Raw genomic sequence first — 12,102 nt, 5'->3', positions numbered from 1 at the left:
TTTGCATTTCTCTAATGATTAGTGATGTTGAGCATACTTTTTTGTGTTTGTTGGCAATCTGTATATCTTCTTTGGAGAAATGTCTATTTAGGTCTTCTGCCCATTTTTGGATTGGGTTGTTTGTTTTTTTTATATTGAGCTGCGTGAGCTGCTTGTAAATTTTGGAGATTAATCCTTTGTCAGCTGCTTTATTTGCAAATATTTTCTCCCATTCTGAGGGTTGTCTTTTCGTCTTGTTCATGGTTTCCTTTGCTGTGCAAAAGCTTTTAGGTTTCATTAGGTCCCATTTGTTTATTTTTGTTTTTATTTCCATTTCTCTAGGAGGTGGGTCAGAAAGGATCTTGCTGTGATTTATGTCATAGAGTGTTCTGCCTATGTTTTCCTCTAAGAGTTTGATAGTGTCTGGCCTTACATTTAGGTCTTTAGTCCATTTTGAGTTTATTTTTGTGTATGGTGTTAGGGAGTGTTCTAATTTCATTCTTTTACATGTAGCTGTCCAGTTTTCCAGCACCACTTACTGAAGAGACTGTCTTTTCTCCATTGTATATTCTTGCCTCCTTTATCAAAGATAAGGTGACCACATGTGCGTGGGTTTATCTCTGGGTTTTCTGTCCTGCTTTTGGTTATCTTTTAAACAATCCTTTCTCAGCTGAGGCACCCTGATCTTTGAAGCTAACCTTGGGTGATGGTGTGCTGCAGGAGACGGATTCAGATCTGAGTTGCATCCCAGCTCTGCCACTCCCTGGGTGGTGTGGCCTTGGGCTGGTTCCTTTGAAGCTCTGAACCTTGATGTCCTCATCTGTATAATGGGTCCACAATCCCATCTTTATAGAGAGGATTCAGCAAGGGTGACATGGCTAGGAGGTGACAGGGCTGGGATTGGATGCTGAGCCGGCCACCTGCGGGACCATGAACTAACCAGCAGGGCAGTACCACTGGCTGGGATCCTGCCACCTGGTTCATCTTAGCACCTCCCCAGCCAGGGGGTGGGAGTGGGGGCAGGCACAGCCACCTCTTCCCTCCCTCCCTCCCTGCCTCCCCTCCCTCCTGGAATGGCTGCAAGTACCTGTGGGACCCGGCTGAAGGCCTGGGAGGCAGGGTGATAAATATATGCTGGGGTTCAGAGTCAGCACAGCTGACAATTTGGTGCTTATATGGGACAGGATGCAGCAGGCACCTACCATCTGGGCCAGCAGGGGCAGACAGAGGGCAAAGGCAGGCCGGGGCGGGGTGGGGGTGAGGGTGGAGGTAAGAGGTGGGCCCAGGTGCCCCGCCGCGCGCCCCCCTCCCCAGGCTGTGCTGACTTGGCAGTGCCCAGGCCGCTCCCGCTGACTGGGCACGCTTCCCAGATGTCCACCCTCAGCTGTCTCCGCAGCCCTCCCAGGGCTGGCTGTGGACAGCCGAGATGGGAACCAGATCCAGCTCTACCCTTCATGGAGAAAGATGTGGATGTGAAGGAACGACAGGTTCCCAGCTTCTCTTTCAAGGCTCTTTACACAGAGGAAGGATCTCCTCTGCCCAAGAGACTCCAGCGTGGGGTGGGGGGAGAGAAAGGTGCTTTGGGGGCTTCTGGGTCCCCCACTGCACGTAGAGGCAGGTGAAACTCCTGGACAGGGTTTAGTGTTTTGACCTGGCAGAGGGGCTGCTGGGGGGAGAAACCGGGGAAGAGGAGCCCCCCTCCCTCCTCACATTGCAGTGGGCAGGAGCCAAGTTGGGGGGCTCCAGTGGGGGGATTAAAGAGCCCCTTGGAATTGGCAGGCTCGACCCTTTCATTTTCACCAGGGAGGAAGCTCAGAGGGTCAAGGTCACATAGGTCTAAACCCCAAAGAGGGAGGGAGCATAGACAGGGCCCTGGACCTCAAGCCCAGCCACCAGCTGTCACAGGGTGAGGGGAGGCCTGTGGATTTCTGGGGAGAGGGAGGCAGGTGGGGACAGGAGTGAACTCACCACCATGGGGCCCCTGGGCTTGCCGGTCAGCAGGAACAGGAGAGTCTGTGCTGGTGGGGGGTTCAGGAGCAGGGTCTTCCAGAAGGAGGCATCCCTCCCAGGGGACCCGGGAGGCCAGGGCAGACGGTGAGGGCACAAGTGAGACAGCACTGGGGCTGCCCTGAAATCCACGGGGAGCCGCGTGGGCTCAGCTCCTGCGCTGTGCACTCCAGGGCTGAGGAGCCAGGACCCTCCGGAGGTGCCGGGTGAGGCCTGAGGGTTGCCTGACAGCAGAGGCCCCTCCCCTCTTGGGGGGCTGTTTCCTGGAGCCAGGGTGCAAGGTCAACATCACGTGCAGCCACAGTCATCCTCAAAAATCCTCTAGTGACCATAAAGTCTGGTCCTTATAGGTTTATGCACACAACCCTGTGCAGGAAATACGCATAACATCTAAACATGCAAACGTCCAGTAACATACCGCGCACGAGCGTCTAAGTATGGCAAGGCACAATTTTAAAGATATTTTAAGTTTAAACTGTTCCCTTTTCCTTTTCTTTCTCCTCCCCTTGCCCCAATCCCTCTAATACTTCCACTAAAAGCTCACAGCTCCTGGCGGGGAACCATAATTTAACCTTAGGTTGACCTAATCTTTGTACTTAATCTCTCCCCAGAATTTATTAACTTCAGAAAAAGTCAGCAGTTACCTGCCGGGACTTGGAGCAAGTTCTGGACTGGAGTTCTGCTTCCCTTAAACGGCAGGACTTCCCACACTCGGGTGTGTATAAGAATCCCCCAGAGCGTCTGGTGCAGTGGGCTGGGGTGAGGGGCTGGGGTCTGCACGTGTCAGAGGCCCCTCAGGTGCCGGTGAGGCCGGGGCCAGCAGGACGGAGGCACCTGTGCCCTCTCACTGCCCGGGAAGCATCTAAACCCAGAGCTGGCCAGGGACCGCCCCGCCCTCTCCCCTGCTGACCCCTGCTCTCTATCCCCATCTTACTGGTCCGGTGGCCAGCGTCCAGAAAACGGTGGGGGTGGTGAGGAGGTGAAGTGACAGATCAGAAACCCCATCTTGGGGGTCACCCGGCCCCGTTGCTACACCTTCAACGAATTCCTTCGGCTCAGTGCATCCCTCTGAGGGGGAAAGGCGGTGACGCTGTACCGGCAGCTGTTACCAAGCTGGAGAAAACCCACATCCCCCCAGGCTGCTCTGCTCTTATGTCACTAGAAAGCTTCTCCCGTCAGGCCTCAGCTGCTATTCTTAGTCTGGAGAACACACCTCCGCCTGTTAGAAGTCTCTAGACTTCAGCAGGCTTTTTATAAATCACTTAGAAACTCGCAGCCTGCCGGGCGCTGGTTAAATACTTCTTTCTTGTAGGCAGAATGTTCGAAGCGTCTCTGGGGTGGGCGCACCTTCCGCCCCGGGGAAACTTGTAGATAATGTCGTAATATCAGCAATGATCACTTCCATCGATTGAACCTGCGCGCAGCCCTTCAGTACTAACAGCAAACAGGGGCGTGCATTGTGTGTGTTGAGCTGCGTGTGAGTGATTTCGGAGGCAGGTACAGTGCCATGGTCACAGTGCAGCTGAAAGACCTGGGTTCAGATCCTGCCTCTGCCACTTACAGGTCACGTGACCACGAGGAAGTCACTCTGCTTCTCTTTGCCTCTGGGTAACCAGGATACCCACAGCTTCTGGATGCTGCGCTGCTGTGAAGGTGACTAGACCTTAGTCACTGAGTCTTGGAGCAGGGCAGGTGAGCCCTGCAGGGTCTGTGCTGCTCCTGACGTAGTGATGAGCAAGCACGCTCCGCGGAGGTCCTCGTCCCTCCATCCACCCACAGGAAACGGAGGCCCCCGCCTCCAGGCTAAATGACCAGCCCACGCTGGTTAGTAACAGAAGCTTAGCTTGAACCTGAGTCTGGTCCACTGCAAAGCGCGGGCAGTTACGACGCTCTGCTGCCCCCTAGGGCATGCGGGGGTGGAATCAGACGCCATCCAGGCCCGTGGGGCTCCCAGCCTCTCTGAACCTGTGACCCAACGAAAATCGGCCCACTCCATCCCCCCCGGGGGAGCCATCTTCCTCCGCCATCTGTTTCTTTCCCCCTTGAGACCTGGAGTGCCCTGTCGCTGAGCCTGTTTCTTCATCTGTAAAGTGGGTTGATAATAACAGCATCCACTCTGAAGAGTAGCATAAGGATTAAATGACATGGCTTTTCTGAAGGCACGGTCCCTCACCTCCTACTGGCCCCACCAGGGTGGGGGGCCATCTTCAGCCCCCTGGATGAGGCAGCCCCCTCCAAGACCAACTGATGTCCAAGATGTGCCAAGGCTGGGAACGCTCACATCTTTTCCTGGGTCTCCCCACCGACCTCTTGGGGCATCATCTTCGGCACAGATCCTCTGGGGACTCATGCTGGTTGTTTGGTTGCATGAATGTCTCCCTCGGACGCTGAGGCTCGGCTGATGTCCTCGCCAGGAGGAGGTGTCCAGGAGAATCAGAATGACGCTGATCTCCACCTACTCCCCTAGCCCCCAACCCCATAAACATTATGGAATAACCCACCCAGCGTCGTGAAGCACCATCTGGGGACTTGATCCAGGTGTTTCCCACATTTTTTTCACATCTGCGAGGGGAGACCACACTTGGTTGAACTCACTGCAGGGCCAGTGCCTATTGCTGGCTCCAGGAGGGAGTAAGGACCAGAGAAAGCACAGTGACACGACCCCCAGGGTGCAGCCTCTTCCCGGCCCCTCCAGTCTGGCGGTTCCCAGTTATCAAGGGGGCTCCTCACTCCATTTCAGGCCTCATCACATCCTGCAAAGATGACAGAAGCAGAGCATCTCAAATGTGATGCTCCCACTAGGGGTTGAAGCTGCTCAGGGGGTTGGGGGAGAGGAAACAGTGTGCCCAGCTGCTAGTTTACTTACTGGACTAGAATGAATTCCCCTCACCTCACAAGTTTTCCCATCTCCTGTTGGTGCATCATCCAACGACCAGTCCTAAATTCTCCTTTCTGGAAAGTCCTTCTTCCTTGTCCTCACCTCGCATTGCCCACTTCCCTCTCTGGGATGCTACAGAGTGAGGGTAACAGGAGCCGGGACGCAGAACCAGTGGGGTGCATTGAAGGTTCTCTGTAAGAGTCCTGAGCCTGGCAGGTGGCAAGAATTCAGCCAGGAAGGAAGCAGTGCAGACAGATGACACAGTTCAGTGTGCAGCTCTGAGGAAACCTGGGGCTGGAGATTCAAACTGGGGACGAATTAGGATATTTGTCATCAGACCCAGGGAATCTGGGCTTTGAGATCACTACCCAGTGTTGGGGGTGAAGGGGACTTGGAATCTTCCGTCAGCAGAGTGACTACAATTAGGGTTCAGCTGAGGTCCCTGGAAAAATCAATTCCTGGCCAAAGAGCAATTTGCAGCATTCTGCACTTGGAGGGGAGCACAGGCTTGCTTGGGATGGCACAATACTCACCCCAGAGGAGTTAGTATTTAGTACAGAGATGATGAAGTAAAGCAAAGTCAGGTGTTTTTATCTGTTTTGATCCTGTATTATATTGGAAAGTAATCCATGTATATTTTGTGTTTTAAGCCTTTGAAACGTTTGCAAGAATTTGAAATCATCTAAGAGAAAGGCTTCGTGATTCCATTTTATATGGAACTGGGTAATCAGTTACTGCCAGGTTATTTTTCTAATTGTGGTAAAATACACATAACATAAAACTGACCATCTTAACCAGTTTCAAATGTACCGTTCAGTACAAGTGCATTCACGTTGCTGTACTGGATAGATTTTTACCTTGAAAGTTATAAGAGAATTTTACTGCATCTGCAAACAGTATGCTACTGTGAAGTTAAGACTTGCCATATTTAAAAGTTCAACTTTGTAGATGTATGAGAATATATGGTACACTTGGGAAGGTTTTGAAAAGTGCTTAAGGAGAAATCAAATTTATTAAATGCATTGGTGCACTTAAAGTACCTAAGGGAATTTAAGTGGTTTTTTACAAAAACAAAAGTTATTGTAAAATATAGTCAATTTATAAGCAAAATAGTAAGATTCAGAAATTCTACACAAAATCGTAAGAAGTGGTGTTTCAAATCTGTTATTTGTCATAGGTGGAACATTAATTGGAAAAAACCAACAAAGAGTTCCCTGAATAATCTTACATGAAAAGCCTTTCAGGCACCAAAAAAAAACCCTGCTGACAAATAAGTGCTTTACAGCCTTCAAACCATTTATACATAAAATACCTCATGACTTGGTGGTTCCCAAATTTGAAGCCTGGAGGACTTGTTCAAATACAGATCGTGGGCTCCTCCCCAGAGGTCCTGATTCAGTGGGTCTGGGGCCCAAGATCCTGCATTTCTAACGAGTTCCCAGGTGACGCTGATGCTGGGGGACCAGGGACCAGACTTTGGGACCCGCTGCACTAGACACACAGAGGCCAGGCGTTACCATCGTCAGCTGTGTGGCCTTCGCTAGTTACCACTGTCCTTTGGACCTTAATTCCCCCGGCTCCAGCACGAGAATAACACAAGGGCACTTACCCTGCAGGGCTGTCGTGAGGGTCAGAGAGACGTGCATGCAGGGCTGGCGCACGGTGGGCTCGCAGCGTGTGGTATAGATGATTGTATTATACTGCTCAAATCCCGACATGGCCTCATAGCCTGGGTGCCTTTTATGGCCTCCATCCTCCCAGCATAGGGCTGTGCACATAATAGGTGCTCAAGAAACACTGATGGCAACAACGGGGACTGCCCCTTCCCCATTTACTGCGGACAACCAAAGCTTGGCTGTTATTGTTCCAGGCAGCCTCACCAAAAGCACCTGGGTCTCGGGGTTTGCTTTCTCCACGAAGGTGAGGAGACTGAAGATGCTCGTTGGCAGAAGACAGCAAGGCTGTCTAGTTTGTGCCGTTGGTGCCCGCAGCTGGGGCTTGTAGGGACGTGAGATGCTCTCTGTCGAATTCTGAGTGAACTGAAAGGCAATGAAGGATTCAGAGCACAGCCGTTGGCGGGTTCAGAGCACGAGCCTCTGCTGCAGGATGGGGATAATCAGACCCACCGTACTGGGAGGCTGCAAGGGGTCAATGAGATGGGCCATGTGGGCATGCCGGCCAGAGGGCACAATGTCAAGGCAACACTGGAGTTTTCTTCCCTGACTGTTCTTGTGTCAGAAGCTTCTGTCATTTCACCCCTCGCTCATGCTGTACTGTGTCCAGCTAGTTCTTGGATCTAAAATGCAGAAGAGAGCAGATGGGCTTCTCTAAGATGGACGTGAGGAGACAGATAATGCTCCCCAGCTGGGGCTCCTCAGACCCCCGGTTCCCTGGAGTCTAGGTTTTTACCACAAAACTTCTCCTCGAGGATTCTGCACATTTGGTTGGAAAGTGAACAGGGAAGATTGGGAAGCCACAGCAGGAGGAAATGTATTAAGCTGCCTTCTCTTTGTGCTAATGAGCACTTATTTATATGATAATGTAATAATACAGCATTATTTAGGTTATTTAGGATCTGTTAGACTGTGAGTGAAGAATGCTTGTTGTAAATATCACAGACAGGTCTTCTCCCTTTTTTTTTTTTTTTCCCAATCTGTCATCTATTTATTAACATCATCTATGAAGATCATTTAACAAAATCTTTAATATTGATATCATCAAATGCATTAATTGTTCTCCCTAGGAGGTCTTCTCCCTTTTATCCAGAAGTTGGAGATGAGCATTTCCAAGGTTGGCACAGAAGCTCAGCAAAGTTGGAGTCTGGGCTGGCATTTCTATAATTCTTTGGGCCTTCCCCTCATGGCTGCAATGTCTTTTGATAGTATTCAGTATTCAGAGCTGAGTAGTTGCAACAGAGACTGGCCTGCAAAGCCCAAAATATTTACTATCTGGCTCTTTATAGAAAAAGGTTTTCTATCTCTGCCTTACTGTGATAAGCCCCACTATTTAAAAGACAGAGGGGGGCCTGCTCTCAGGTTGGCAATACTCTGGCTGGGAAGATGACATGCACAAAGAAGAGAAAACAATAGATACACTCATGACTAGAGTCTGTATGCGTGGAACAGTTTGGGGGTCAGCTCTTGAACTGGATGGCTATTTCTCTTTTCCTTCTAAAATTATTTCTTCTACCCAGTGCCGCCTGAGAACACTTTCCATTGAGTTTGGCAAATGCCAGGCGCCATGCTAGGTGCAGGAAGTACACACATCACGGTGATCCAGCCCCCGAATCTGCCCTTAAGTTGCTCGAAGCGTTTTGGGGGACACAGGCAAGAAATGAACATCCAGAGTGGCAAGTGCTCTGATAGGGTTAAGCTTAAGATGCTAAGGGGGCGGGGTCAGGCTGGCGAAAGTGAGAAGGTTGAAGCTGCCGAGGGCATGGCCGCGATGTCGGAGGTAGGGTGTCCCTGCAGAGGGAAGAGCCCACGCGGTGGCCCAGAGGTGGGCGTGTGTGGAGAAATGAGGGAGCCTGTGATCCGGGGCTGATGCACAGTCTGTGTACTAGAGGGCGGAAAGCTGCCCTCAGGAGTCTGGGCTTTATCCTTGCAACTCCCATCAAGCAAGGAATTAACTGGAAGAGATACATACTTTAGAAAGATCACCTTGGATGCAGCTGAACTTTCCAGGCAGGAGGCAGCAGGGGCCTGGACCAGGGTGGTGGCAGCGGGGACGCACCCAGGTACCCTCAGCAGGACCTGGTGGTGGATGAAACATGAGGAGTAAAAGAAGGGGTGGTGAGCCCTTCATTCAATTTCAGGATTCAGCAGACCCCTCCCGAGGGTGGGGGGGGTCCCCGTTTCCCCCCGGACCCTTCCCCAGCACAGAGTGGGAGGCCACACAGCCGATTTCCCTCCTAAGACCCCTCTGATTCACCCAGTGAGGCTACCGTCTCCTCTTTGTGCCTGACACTGCCACCGACGGGGAGATGGCAGGGCGTTCCCGATACCTGGATGGTTCTAGGCCCAAGGGAGACACAGCCTGTCCTGGTCCATGCGGGCGAGGAACCATGTCCTCGTTCTCTGAGTCACTTACTGGAGCCAAGGAAGACCAGGTTTGCTCAGCAAATGCTATCCCGAAGAGAGCGTGTCGGAAGACACAGCCTCTCTCCTGTGACCTTCCCAGCCTGTTCTGTTCTGGTGGATTTGTGGCACATTCCACAACGCAGCAATGTATGGCCGAATCCAAGCCCTCTGAACCCCGCCCATCCCTGGGCCACCAAGGGGGAGGGGCACTTCCCTTTAAAATAAAACGATGACAACGAGGCAGCGTCTCCAGGCAAACAAGCAGGCCCCCGGCAGATGCAAGGCTTCTGCAGGTGGAGAGGGAAGCTGATCGCAGAAAGAACTCCGGATCAGGAGGTGGAGTGGGTGTGGACAAATCTCCCCCAGCCTTCAATCTGTGCTGCTCAGCAAGAGAAATGACAGCAGTAGTAAAACAAGCTGGGAATGGATTTTGCTTTCTTCTGAGTCACCCGGGGGAGGAAAATGGAAAATTACCTCTCTCTCTCTCTTTCCCAAATGGGACACGAGTTCCTTGGAGGGGGCAGCTGAGCCTGGGGCGTGCAACCAGCTGGCAGGATCCCTGGGCCATCTTGTGTGGCGGCCGCTCCATTCTGGCTCTCTGCGTGCGCCCATTCTGTGTCTCCTCCTGGCAGGTCACACGGTGCCGGAGCCTAATGAGCTCTTAAGGCTAGTGATGCAGCTGGCTTTGGGGAGCTGTGCAGCCTGACCGGGGGTGACATGCTGAATGGACCTTGCCCAGACAGTGACACTTAGCAGAGTCTGTCACTCCCAGAGGAAACTACAGAACATTTGCCCCGGCCCCCTCACCCCAGAACCATCTGTTTGTCTCTATTACCACATGACTATGCTACTGGGAGGGAGACTTCCGCCTCCCCTCCTATGGGGCTCACTGCGGGGGAACTGCAGCTCCACACATCAGAATGTGCATCTCAGCCTTGGAACCAGCCCTCCGTCCCCCCTTCCACCCCCGCCCCCCAGCTCCAAGCAGAGGGCAAAACCAAACTAGAATAAGCAACAAATGATAAATGGTGCTTGGACGATTTCTAATTAAGAGAAAAGTTAGGTGGAAGACTTAACACACATGGAGGAAATGGAGCTGTTGATAAATAACACACCCACATAAACGTGTGACCGAGTCACCATCGTGAGAAACCAAGGACTCAAAAGGTAGTCCTCTGAACATCTCTGGCTGGCAGCTGCTAATCCCTGGAAAGGGAAAAGGACGATAAGCACACAAAGAAATCATGCTTTGCCAGGAGGTCATAAAGTGTGTGCCCTGAGTCTACCCTTCTGACTTTCACTAACTCCACCCACGTGTTCTCACTGAAACTTTCTCACAAGCAACATCACTGAAAACTGTCAACATCTTTAATGGGAGGGTTGCCTTATTCTGTCTCCAGGAGGATAAGGAGGTAAACTCCACCAGGAGAGTTGTTATCTTAGTTCAGCCTGCTTCAGCAAAAACACCATAGACTGGGTGGCTTAAACAACAAATGCGTATTTCTCACTGTTCTGGAGGCTGGGAAGGCCAAGATCTGGTGCTGGCAGATCTGGTGTCCGGTGAAGGGCATGTGTCCTGGTTTGTAGGTAGCCAGCTTCTTGCTGTGTCCTCACATGATGGAGGGGGTGAGGGAACAGTCTGAGGTCTCTTTTATAAGGGCACTAATCCTATCACGAAGGCTCCACCCTCATGACCTAATCACCTCCCAAAGGCCCCACTTCCTAATACCATCACCTAGGGGGTTAGGTTTCAACACATGAATTGCAGGGGCAGGGGTGGGGGGGGTGACATGCAAACACTCAGTCTATAGCAGCTATAAAGAGCAGCTTGGAGTCAGGCAGAGATGGGCTTGGATCTGGGCCCTGTTCCTTAGTAGCTGTGTCATCTTGGGCAAGTTACTCAACTTCTCTGAGCCTTAGTTTCCCCGTGTAAAAGTGGGAATATTCCTAATACCCCCAGGATTGGCAGAGAATAAAGGCTCAGCAGAGTGTGAGCTCTGACCGAGTGTGGAATGTTTGTGCTTTTTGGGAGCGTGTCCTGTCACAGGAAGGTGCAGTGACTCCATCTAACATTCTAGAAGCATTTGTCTGCCTCTTCCGTGTCAGCTCCTGTGGACCCAGACAGGAGCAGGTGCGAACGCTGACCTTGTAAGGTCTCCCCGAAAGTGGAAGGAAAATCTGCCTCGTTGCACAACGGAATGGAAGATGCCAGCCAGCCTGGGGTGCACGAGCTCCTGCTCACACCTGGGGCCGCCTCGGGTGTCAATCACCCACACATGGAACTGGGCTAGCCCAGGCTTGAGAGGACAGTCCTGTTTGGGTCTAAGTCTCGGCTGACTACGTTTTCCATATTATGAGGTCCAGGTCCTGAAAGCAGAGGGTGAACGGATTCGCCAGGATGGAGCACCTCAGCCCCAGGTGCTAACAGACAACCTGCCCAACTGGATTCAAACGCTATGGGGCCTTCCCAGGTCAGACCCCTCCCCCGTCTCCTCTGCTGAAGCTCTTCTCTGAAGTACCTGGATGACAGTATCTGATGCACATTCCCTGAGCTGTTTTACAGATGCTAAAACTCCCACGAGATGGAAGACGTTAACTACTTGATGACCATGAGCACGGAGCCCCCAGGCCTCCTGGAGCCTAAGGATTGATAGTTAAAACCCCTGTGACATCGGCCCATTACCTCACCATCGCCCAATCAGAGAATTGTGCACGAGCTGATCACAGACCCTGGGACGCCCCTCCGTCACCTGGCCTTTATAAATGCTTTCCTGAACCCCATCAGAGAGTTTAGGGTTTGGGGGCATTAGTTGTCCTGAAGTCCTTGCTTGGTGCCTACAATAAACACTGCACTTTCCTTCACCACAACCTGCTGTCAGTAGATGGGCTTTACTGCACGGGCGAGTGGACCCGAGTGTTGTTCAGTAACATGCATATAAGCAAAGCTGACGTTTTGGGGAACAAAAACCTAAAACCCCAAAGGGACACAGGGAAACTTTTGGAAATGATGGATCCGTTTATCACCTGGATTGTGGTGAGGGGAACACAAGTCTATGCATATATCCAAACTCACCAAGTTGTATACATGAATTATACGCAGTTTTTATTTATTTATTTTTGGCTGCACTGGGTCTTCACTGCTGCATGCAGGCTTTCTCT

General features: G+C 51.7%; 1 long non-coding RNA gene across 1 annotated transcript; it reads right to left on the bottom strand.

Annotated features, from left to right (window-relative positions):
• Positions 1-6,090: 6,090 nt before the first annotated feature.
• Positions 6,091-9,633, bottom strand: LOC132347708 (uncharacterized). Its single transcript, XR_009497276.1, has 3 exons — positions 9,418-9,633; positions 8,510-9,322; positions 6,091-7,160 (listed from the first exon to the last, which is right to left on the bottom strand). It is a non-coding gene; the product is annotated as an uncharacterized LOC132347708 (long non-coding RNA).
• Positions 9,634-12,102: the final 2,469 nt, after the last annotated feature.

The sequence above is a fragment of the Balaenoptera ricei genome, chromosome 14 (assembly GCF_028023285.1).
Source record: "Balaenoptera ricei isolate mBalRic1 chromosome 14, mBalRic1.hap2, whole genome shotgun sequence".
In the NCBI taxonomy this organism is placed as follows: Eukaryota; Metazoa; Chordata; class Mammalia; order Artiodactyla; family Balaenopteridae; genus Balaenoptera; species Balaenoptera ricei.
This window is presented reverse-complemented; position numbering and strand designations above follow the sequence as displayed.